The sequence below is a fragment of the Octopus bimaculoides genome, chromosome Z (genome assembly GCF_046866305.1).
Source record: "Octopus bimaculoides isolate indiv1 chromosome Z, ASM4686630v1, whole genome shotgun sequence".
Taxonomy (NCBI): Eukaryota; Metazoa; Mollusca; class Cephalopoda; order Octopoda; family Octopodidae; genus Octopus; species Octopus bimaculoides.
This window is the reverse complement of record NC_142944.1, coordinates 39,977,221-39,989,258: the sequence shown is the minus strand read 5'-3', so window position 1 is coordinate 39,989,258 and position 12,038 is coordinate 39,977,221. Positions and strand designations below refer to the sequence as shown.

The following is a 12,038-nucleotide window of genomic DNA, read 5'->3' as shown; positions in this document are numbered from 1 at the left end:
TATATGCAAACATGCATACATTAAGTATATGTGGTTGATAATGTTTGTTATGCTAGCGCTGCTTCTGTTTCATATTCATATATATATATATGTGTGTATGTGTGTGTGTGTGTGTATATGTATGTGTGTGTGTATATATATGTGTGTGTGTATGTATATATATATATATATATATATATATATATATATACATACACACATGGTGATTCTTGAGGAGTAAACCGTATATATATATATATATATAGTAATAATAACAATAATCCTTGGATGGAATTTATAGATATCTTAACCCAAAGATTATTCTTGTTATTACTGTATTTATCCTACGTTATATCAGTACAGGTTGGTGCAACCTCAAAAAACTGGTTCACCAGTCAACATTATTAAACTGTAGCCAGTATAATAGAATAGGAGCTTTATTTGCATATTCAAAACGTTTTCCCCATAAACAAATTTAGAAGCTATAAATGTCTGTGTTTGTGTATATATATATATATATATAATTTATATTATTATATGATTGAATGCCACACATCCATTTCCAAGTAAGTTTATCTTAATATTTTTGATGTGACTCTACTCTATACAGTTCTCTCCCCCTATCATTTTCTCTCTCATTCTTTTCTCTAATTCCCTTTCTCTCCCCTTCATTGTTCTCTATTTGTCACTCTCTCTCTCTCCATTTCTCATTTTCTTTCTCTCATTGCTCACATGTGACCATCATCCATCTTTATTTTCCTCACATAATCTTTCTTTTCTTTCAGGACTGTCCTAAGGACTGGGCATATCCAATCTCTCTATTCTATCTTTCCTCTTGTCAAAGAAAATATTTCTCCAGCGTTCACTATTTTACCCTCGTTCTGGTCTAACAACCCTTCAAGTTTGTTTTCATTTGGTTTCCTTGTATGTCTCCACTGTCCTGCTTTTGTTCCCAACTTTCACCCTCCATAAATCCCAAATTTTATTTTGGTATTTATGGGAGCAACTGTCTTCGAAGACTCATATTGTCATTCAATGCTCGAAATGAGGAGTAAATAAACAGCCGACAACTAATGAAAGGTCGTTCTTTATGCTGTTTGTCCTGTCTTCCATTTGTTTCTCTTGTTGTTTGCATATTGAACTCATTTGTTTTCATATTTCATGTTTACTTTTGGTGACGTCCTGTGCCCATATATGCATGTGTAAATATACATATATATATATATATATACAATAGGAATACAAAATACAAAACGGCTGATAGTTAGCAAGGTGAGACACGCAGAAGAAAGAAGAAAGCAAAGGACCACTGATGAGGTCACAGAAGTGTGACGAAAGAACTCTGGCCGAAATAGGATTAATGTAATATAATGTAATATAAAGCTGAAGCAAAATAACACCAAATATACAGTGCATGTGTTTTTATTGGCAAAACTAGCAATATGACCATCCCCAAGTACAACAACATATATATATATATATATATATATATATATATAGATATACACATATATATATATGTATATATATATATATATATATATATATATATATATATATATATATATATGTATATGTATATGTATTTGTATGTATGTATGTATGTGCATGCGTGTGTTTGCGTATGTATTCATGTATGTATATGTATATGCGAATCTGTTTATTTGATTAGGTAATAGGCGTAGATGTATAGCTATGTGTATGTGCATGAATCTATTTCTATTTATACATGTGTGTATATGTAGATGGATACATATGTGTATATGGGGACACGCACACATGTGTATATTTATATATGCATGGGTACATATGTGTATATGTATAAATGTGGACGTATGAGTGTGTGTGTATATATATATATGTGTGTGTGTGTGTGTGTGTGTGTGTGTGTGTGTGTGTGTGTATCAGTATGCATGTATATGTGTGTGTTTGTGTATGTGTATTAATGTATGCATGTACGCTCTCACACATTGATTGGTATGTGTTGTCCAACCCACTATCCCGCAGCGTCCAACTCCCTAACGTTTTTTTTCAAATGAATCAAGTCATAACCTTATCCATCTATTGTTTTCATAATCGGTCATAATGTCTTACGTTTAAGATGATTCCCATGCTTTCCCTGATGAGAAGGTTACAATTTTAATATCAAAGATCCCTATGGATCACACAGGTTGTAATCCTTTGAAACATATGTAGGAATAAAGTATGCAATTATAACATGCGTTTTCTCCAATCCTTAAATTCTTAAATATACTCAAATACCCAAAATTTCAAGGAGTTCCTGCCTTAAAAACAGGAACTAAACCACAGTTATTTTGTGTTCTTTGCTACATTGGTTTCTATTAACCCATTTATTCTATCAGAAGAATTTTTATTCATTAAGATAGAAGAAATACACATAATTATATATATATATATATATATATATATGTATATATAGGCGCATGAGGAAAGAGAAAAAGTCCTCAATGCCCACATGATGATGTGGACAATTGTTCTTAGACCCCAGAAGCGCACAGCCAACAACTGCCAAGCCTGGAACAATGATATCCCAACGCTGTATGGGCTCCGTAAGGACCACAAACTAACAACTAATCCTGTAGTGGGACCACCAACAAGACCAGTCTGTGGAGCGAATGTCGCTAGTAACTACAGGATTTCCTACTTCCTCTCAATGATCATACGCCCCATAATCCAGATGTCACCTGATGTCTGTGACAGCACAGAAGATCTCCTCAGCAGGATCAACGACTGCAACAACACTTGCAACCTGACAGGGTGTATAGTGGGTAGCATGGATGTGGTATCACTATACCCATCTATCGACGTGGATTTTGCAGTGGAAAAGTGCGTGGAGATGATCAACGAGAGCGAAGTAGAGTTCCAAATAGTCAACACAGAAGAACTGGGCCTCCTACGTAGATTGACATATGACGATGTATATCTAGATAGATACGACCTTAGAGATTTCTGCCCTAGTAGACTTCTAAGAGGTAGACCACCCACAATTACCTCTATGGCTAGGAAGACCCCTATAGAGAGATGGAGTGGATGGACCAGAGCCATACGGACCCCCATTAATATCCACCAGGTAAAGAAAATGATCGCACATGCACTAGGAGCTAGTATAAAGGTCACCCTAAAAGGCCACACCTTTAAATTTAACAACAAATTATATGCCCAGGACGAGGGGGCAGCCATCGGTGTTAGTATCGCCGGAGATGTGGCCAATCTGTTCATGGTATGGTGGGACAGAAGGCTTAAGGAACGCCTGACACAGAACTCCATACTCGTGAATGTGTACTCTCGATATGTCGATGATATCAACTTAGTGGTAAAGACACCCCCACAAGAGAGTACCCCTGAAATAGAAATAGAAACTAAGACTACGGAGAGCATCCAGCAAATAGCTAACTCCATCCACCAGAGTATTAAAGTTACGATAGACTACCCTACTAAACACCCTAACCATAGATTACCTGTATTAGATACTGAACTCTGGCTAGAAACTAAGAACAATAAAACCAGAATCCTCCATTCACACTATACAAAACCTATGGCCTCCAAATACCTGATCCACTGGAACTCGGCTATTGCGGACAAATGCCAAATTCAACATATTGATGGCAGACCTCGTCAGAGTAATGCGAAATGTCTCCTGCATGTGCGACCCTACAGAATTAAAGAGACATATACAACATTTCGTCCACCGCATGCAGTTCTCAGGTTACAGCCATAAAGAAAGGATCAGGGTATACAAAGGAGCTATGAAAAAGTTTGAAACAATCAAACGCAACGATAGGAATGGGATTTGCCCACTCTATAGGAGCAAATCATGGAACACCATAGAAAGGACTAAGAAGAAAATAGGGAAGGCAAGCTCATGGTATGATAGCCACAAGTACCAGAGCGTCATGTTCGTCGACACCACCCCTAGAGGCGAACTGGCGTACCGCTTTAGAAGGACCCTAGACAAACTTAAGCTAAGAATTAAGGTTGTTGAAAGGCCAGGCAACCCTATTAAATCCCTTATCAGTAGAACATAGCCTTTCAGTAGAACCCCCTACACTGATAGGAACTGTATCGTATGTAGATTTAGCCCACAAACGAACTGCAAAACCAGAAATGTGGTCTATAGTATAAGATGTACAGAGGGACGATGCAGAAATAAGACAATGACATATGTAGGCGAACAGCAAGGAGCATAGGGGAGCGGGCAAACGAATGTTGGAGGGAACTTAAGGAAGGGAAGAACTCATCAGTTCTGTACCAGCACGCTGAGCAAGAACATAGAGGCTCAATCAACAACATAGAAATTAAAATCTTATCTACACATAGCAGTGATGCAGCATTTAGACAAATTACTGAAGCTACACACATAATAGAAGAGAAACCTAGCCTGAATAGGAAACTAGAATGGAACACTAACACACACCACTAACAAACCACAAACCACAGCATGTGACAACATGTTACCCATAAACCAATAATAATATGAACAAAGTATAATAGAATACATAGATAAACAAATGGAATTAAATACTACATACGTTAACAAAATTTAATTAAACACAAAAAAACAAAAAACAAAAAACACACACACATGAACAAATAAATAAATAAAAACAAATACAAACGAACACGTATTAACAGAGAATATAGGTGATACAGACACTCCCCATACACACATGCACTTACAAAAGACACAGACACATTGAAGGACACGCATGCATAGACACATACAATAGGAATATAAAATACAAAATGGCTGATAGTTAGCAAGGTGAGACACACATAAGAAAGAAGGAAACAAAGGACCACTGATGAGGTCACAGAAGTGTGACGAAAGAACTCTGGCCGAAATAAGATTAAGATTAATGTAATATAAAGCTGAAGCAAATTAACACCAAATATACAGTGCGTGTGTTTTTATTGGCTAAACTGGCAATATGACCATCCCCAAGTACAACAACATATATATATATATATATGCATATATATACATTTATATTATATTATTTGATTAAACGCAATGCATCCATTTCCAAGTAAGTTTATATATATATAGACACACAGACACACACACACACACACACACATATACTCTTTGCTCTCTTTTTACTCTTTTACTTGTTTCAGTCATTTGACTGCGGCCATGCTGGAGCACCGCCTTTAGTCGAGTAAATCGACCCCAGGACTTATTCTTTGGATGCCTAGTACTTATTCTATCGGTCTCTTTTGCCGAACCACTAAGTTATGGGGACGTAAACACACCACCATCGGTTGTCAAGCGATGCTGGGGAAACAAACACAAACACACAAACTCATACACACACACACACACACACACACACACACACACACACACACACACACACATATATATATATATATACATATACATATATACGACAGGCTTCTTTCAGTTTCTGTCTACTAAATCCACTCACAAGGCTTTGGTCGGCCCGAGGCTATAGTAGAAGACACTTGTCCAAGGTGCCACGCAGTAGGAATAAACCCGGAACCATGTGGTTGGTAAGCAAGCTACTTACCACACAGCCACTCCAGCCCCTATATATATATGTGTATATATATATATATATATATATATATATATATATATATATATATATATATACGAGCAGTATAGCCTGGCATTGTCCGGGATTAACTTAGGATTATTAAGCTAATTAAGTGCTTTGTTTCAAACCAAACTAAGTAACACTCATGTGAAATTTGAGCAAAATCCGTTGAAATTGGTGAACGTTTGGCTGAAAATGGGTTGCAGACAATTTGATTGGGAAATCCCATAAGGAATCAGTTTATCAATTTTTCCACTCATTGATTGTTTTTGTTTTGGAGAACTTAAAGCATTCAAAGATCCTAAATAACACTGCCATCAAGCTTGAATAAAATATGTGAAAATTGGTAAAAGTTATGGCTGAAAATGGGGTGTAGCCAATTTTAGTAGGAAATCCTATAAGGAATCGCTTTATTGATTTTTCATCCTGATTGAATGGAAAACCCCAAAAGGAATCAGTTCATTGATTTTTCACCCCAAATAAACCTAAACCAAACACAACATTGTTGATTCAAAAAATCTATATTTATACTTTAAAGTTAGTTTTCACACCCAACACAGTTCTGCAGAATCAGTGTCAGGATGGGAACACATGGGTTGGGAATTTGAACAGCAGAGGTGATCAGGTTGAACATGCTGGCCCTTTCAAAACCACCACCTCCATCATCTAACCTCCCTTGGCCCATGGGTTGGGAGCCCTTTCGGCAAGGAAAATAGAATGCCCAAAAGGGCTCCCGATCCTCTGTGTCAGAAGAGGTTATGTTCAGATCACTACTAAGCCTTAACCTAAGCCTAAGCTAACCTAGCGAAAGGGGGCTCAGGAGCTTCTAAAAGGCAGCGACTAATCCTGATCTAGTCCTAACCCCTCTTAGGGATAATATCAGTCAAGGCTGTATCGAAGATATGTATTGGAAAAGGTTGCCTCGGAGATCTGCATCGATGATCTGCATTGGAAAAGGTTGCATCAAAGGTTTGTATGCTATTTTATGTATCTATATATGTGTGTATATATATATATATATATATATATATATATATATATATATATATATATATATATATATATATATATACACACACATTTTCCGCCGAGGTCGACTTTGCCTTTCATCCTTTCGGGGTCGATTAAATAAGTACCAGTTACGCACTGGGGTCGATATAATCGACTTAATCCGTTTGTCTGTCTTTGTTTGTCTCCTCTGTGTGTAGCCCCTTGTGGGTAGTAAAGAAATAACACACACACCCAAAATAAATGTCACATTCTCTACTATATATCTATATATATATATAGAAATATATTAATAACGAACCATGTAATTCACACTCTGGAAAATTTATTTCTGTAAAATGTTGGGAGTAGGTAAAATTTCCGAGGCTTCCACCTCACCCCACCCTGTTTTTCGGACTCCAAAAAGGGTTTTGTAGCATATCAGCAGGTCACAGGAATTCATTCAACAATAAAAAATTCCCAATGATTCCGGGATGGGTGGGAGTTCCCTCTCTCACCCTACCCTACTTTTTTCTGAACCAAAATGAGGGATTTGCAGTATATTAGGAGATCAGGGTACTTGATTCCATGCAAAAAATCCAAGTTTTTTTTTTTCTTAGTGAAAATCGTGCAGGTGTTAATCTAAAAATGTACCTTAGAAAATTCCTAATTTTAAATCTCACAACGAGAGATATTCAGCAACAGTACTTTGTAGTAAAGATTGTTTGCCAACATAACATGGCAGACCCGGTCTAAGATGAATGTTGCCATGTTATGTTGGCAAACAATCTTTACTATAAAAATTTGCCCTTTGCTAGACAGGGGACTTAACTCATGTTAGCAAACTTAAGGATTTCACCGATGGGGAAATTGGTAAAAGTTATGGTTGAAAATTGATTATTACCGCTATCCGCGAGTGCCTTGGGATAAATAAGTTGACAAAAACACAGCCATGGTCATGACCAATGTCCTCCTGAAATTGGAGCAACATGCATGCTAATTTGTGGACATGCATAAACTACATTCATGAACACACACGCACACACACACACGCACACACACACACACATGCATACACATCCTGCCTTTAATAGATACAGATTAATTTTTTGTCTCTGGCAAAGGGGAGAGAATCACTTTTCAGACAGATTTGAAGATCTTGTATATATAAATTCATAACTTACACATCTTTTAATTTTTTCCTTCTTTTTTATACAAAATAAAATCCTTAATTTTTCTTTTTTTTTTCATGTGGTCTTGGTAACCAGAAATAGCACCTTTTCAAACTTCTTGGGAATCATCAACTGTAGAATGGGAATAATTAACTCTAGACACAAGTTAGCTATATATGTATATATGTATATATATATATATATATATATATATATATATATATATATATATATATATATATATATATATATATATATATATATATATAGGAAAATGAAAAAAAAAGCCAGAATGCTAAACTGGAAGCATATTTTAATAAAGATTTCTTCTAACCGGTTTTCATTGCGAAAAGCAAATTATCAAGAAGAAGGAGAATGAAAATGTTTTTTTACAAAGAAGTACAAAATGAAGAAAATAATATATAAAACAATAATATATAAAAAAATAAATATACCCATACATTATATTGTCTTTGAGCTTTTGTAGTTCAATAGTAGTTCATGTATAAACTGGTAGGAAAAATAAGGATGCATGAGAGTTGAGAGTTTTGTTAGGTTTAAAAAAAAGGGTTAAAAGTTTGTGTTAAGCAGGAAATGTGGTGTCAAAACAGGAAGTGTGTGTAAGGGGAGACAAGTGTTTTTAGTTGGAGTCATGAACTCTTTTTCAACAGGAAGTTTGTGTCTGTTCATAGAGAAATAAGGTCACTGAGGGGTGTGTGTGTTAAGAAATGGTTGTAATTTCTCTATGAAAAGATTCTCCTTGTTGATTCTTTCTTGTGTGGAGATTCTGTCTTTACATTGATAGAAAGGGAATATAATGAATTTAGGGTTTTTGTTTCTGGCGCAAGAGTCTATGTGGCCACTGAGTGGAATTTGGTGGTATTGAGGGAGGTTTATTTGTTCCTTATGGACAGCTACTCTTCTACGCAATGGGAGGCTCGTCTGTCCGATATAGAAGTTTTGGCAACCTGCGCAAGTGAGGACATAAATGAGGTTACCAGAGGAACAAGAGAAATTGGTTTTAATTTTAAACTTTGTTCCTCGTTTGAAGGTAAATTCAGAGCCTTCAAGTAGGTAGGGGCAGGTACCACAATTAGGGCGTGCACATTTTTTAACTGATAGGGGTGGAAGTGGTGTATGTAGTTTGGAATTGGTTAATAATGTTTTCAAAGATTTGTGTTGCCTTTTGCATTTAAGGACTTTGTGTGTATTAACGATATTGTTCATTTTCGGGTCTGTGGTGAGTAAGGGGAGGTTTTGTTTAATTGTAGTGTATGCTTCGATGTTTTTGGGGTTATGGGTGGAGATGTATGGAAGTATTTTGGGGTTGGGTGTGTTATTATGTTGGTTGGTTTTTAGTGTGTTTTTGTCAAGTTCCTTGGCACGTTTTATTCCAAGATCTATGAGTGTGGAGGGATATTGGCGTTGTAACAGTGTTTTTTTGAGATCTTGTAAGCGTATTTCTCGAGTGGTTGGGTCAGAGACAATGGTGCAAATTCTTTTAGCTAAATTAAAGGGGATATTTATCTTGGTGTGTTTTGGGTGGCATGAGCTAAAAAGGAGGTATTGTTGTGAGTCTGTAGGTTTGTGGTAGATGTCGGTTGTGATTTGGTTATTAGGTGTTTTTATAATTAAGAGATCAAGAAAAGGGAGATGATGTTTGCTGAATTCCATAGTGAATTGAATGCTGGGATGTATGTTATTAAGTATGGATTTGAATTCTAGAAGTTTTTCATAGGGTTCCTTCCATATGATGAAACAATCATCCAAATATCTTTTCCAGTTATCCATTAAAAAAATGTGGAAAAGGTGTCCAAATTTCTGGCGTGAGGTTTCATATAGTGTTAATTCAAAAAAACCCATTATGAGGTTCGCAAGGACTGGTGCAGCTTTAGTACCCATCACGATACCACATTTTTGGCGAAAGTATGTGTCTGCAAACAGGAAGTAATTGTTGGTCAGAATGAACTTAAGTGATTCTATGATGAAAGTTGTGTTGATGCGATTAGGAAATGTTTCTGGGTGTTTGTGCAGCCAGAATTTAATTGCCTCAATAGCATATTCATGAGGGATATTTGTATAAAGGTTGACCACGTCAAAAGAAACCAAGAGTGACTCCTCGTTTGTTGTTTTCGGGAGGTGATTGAGCATGTCAAGATCATCTCTAATGAAACTTTTGATGTGGCTTAGGAAAGGTTTCAAAAGAATGTCCAAGAAATTGCTTAAGCGATGTGTTTCGCAGGAGGTGCCTGCTATAATGGGTCTTAGTTTTAAATCTTCTGGTGCCTTGATGTTGATGTAGATTTCAGAGGAGAGTTTGCAAGCTTCGGTGATGGATTTGTTCTTATGGATTTTAGGGAGGCCATAGAAGAGGCTGAGCTTGAATTTGAAATTAGTGATGTAATCTTTTTCTTTGTCCGTGAGTCCTTGGCCTTGCTGGAGTATAAGGGTGGTGAGGTTTTTGAGAGTTTTTTGTTGTTTATAGTTGGTGATAGTTTCATAGAAGGAGTTGTCGTTTAGTAAGGAGAGTGCTAGGTGTTTGTAAAAATCTGTGTTCATTAGGACTACAGTACTACCTTTGTCAGCTTCTTTGATAGTAAGGCTTTTGTCCTGTTGTAAGTCTCTTAGGTTTTTCCATTCTATGCTATTAAAGTTTGATTTGACCTTGGTTTTAGGTGGGGTAAAAGGGAAACTCTGGATGTGGTTGCAAAAATCATCTAGTGCTTGATTCCTTCCTTTGGAAGGTATGAAGTTGCTTTTGTTTTTAATAATTGAGTCATCCTCATTGTTGAAGTCTATGAAATATATATATATATATATATGAAATATATATATTATATATATATATATATATATATATATATATATATATATATATAAACCATGCCAAAACAGACACAGTCTTCTATGATGATGATGATGATGATATATATCAGGCATAGCAATAGGGTAACAAGTTTGCTTCCCAGTTACATGATTTCAGATTCAATACCACTATGTAGTGAATTTGGTGTTTTCTAGTAAGGTCCCAGGCTGAACAAATTTTTGTGTGTGGGTTTGGTAAGCAGAAACTGAAAGAAGCCCATCATATTCATATACCTTTATATCATCATCATCATCATCATAATCATCATCATCATCATTTAACATACATCTTCCATGGAGTGGACAGTTTGACAGAAAACTGCTAAGCAGAGGAGCTGCACCAGATTTGGTATGGTTTCTACAGCTGGATACCCTTCCTAACACCAACCAATCTGAGAGTGTAATGGGTACTTTTTACATGTCACTAGCATGGGTGCCAGTTACAAAACACCAGCATTGGCCACAACTATGATCTTACTTGGCTTGACGGGTCTTCTCAAGCATAGTATATTGCCAAAGGTCTCAGTCACTTGTCACCGCCTCTGTAAGGTCCAAAGTTCAGAGCATGCTTTTTATGTGCCACCGGCATGGGTGCCAGGTATGCGACACTGGCATTGTCCATGGCTATGGTTTCACTTGGTTTGATGAGTTTTCTCAAGCACAGCATATTGAGTTTTCTCAAGCACAGCATATTACACACACACATATATATATATATATATATATATATATTTCTCTCCATGAAATTCAATTGAATTCAGTTTTTGTCTTAAATTCATACTTATTCATTTTCTAAGCTTCCTAAATTCATGCTACGTATATATTCTATTCAACTAGAATTCATTGCTCTTTTAAAAATTACGATTTATGCATTGTTGTCTCTCAAATATTTAAAATCTACGATCAAGAGCCCTATCTCCTCGCTGATTGGTACCTACCCACCCCTACCCATTTTCCTTTATTCAAAAATTCTTATCGCTCCTTTAAAATTATGGCTTTTAAGTGTTGATTTCTCAGCCCAAGAATTACAGCGTGATGTGCTGCTTGACTGGTCCCCCCTCTTTCTCTCTCTCTTTATATATATATATATATATATATATATGATGATGATGATGATGATGATCTTTTCTCCCGCCATGCCTCTGTCTACCCCTCCATCTTCTCTAAATCAGTCCCTCTCTCTCTCGTAGTTTTTCCTTTAAGGTTTTCAGGTTCTGGGTATATATAAATGAGAAATCCATTCTAAATTATCTCAATCTTTTCTCCGCTGACATACTACGACGAAGTCTCCAAGATGCAGATAAGATAGAGATTTTTATTTATTTACGGCCTCAAACATCTCATACCTTTCGCGCTTTAGTCTGCCCTCTATTATTTATCTTGTTTCTCTCCATGAAATTCAATTGAATTCAGTTTTTGTCTTAAATTCATACTTATTCATTTTCTAAGCTTC

The 12,038-nt window shown here is 36.2% G+C and overlaps 1 long non-coding RNA gene across 1 annotated transcript in view; it reads left to right on the top strand.

The window, feature by feature from the left end:
• The window catches only part of LOC128249585 (uncharacterized), a 14,507-nt gene extending 13,071 nt beyond the window's left edge, over nt 1-1,436 (top strand). The window contains exon 4 of the long non-coding RNA XR_016244762.1: nt 1,217-1,436. This is a non-coding gene — a long non-coding RNA (uncharacterized LOC128249585). The remainder of the gene's footprint in view (nt 1-1,216) is intronic.
• Nucleotides 1,437-12,038: the final 10,602 nt, after the last annotated feature.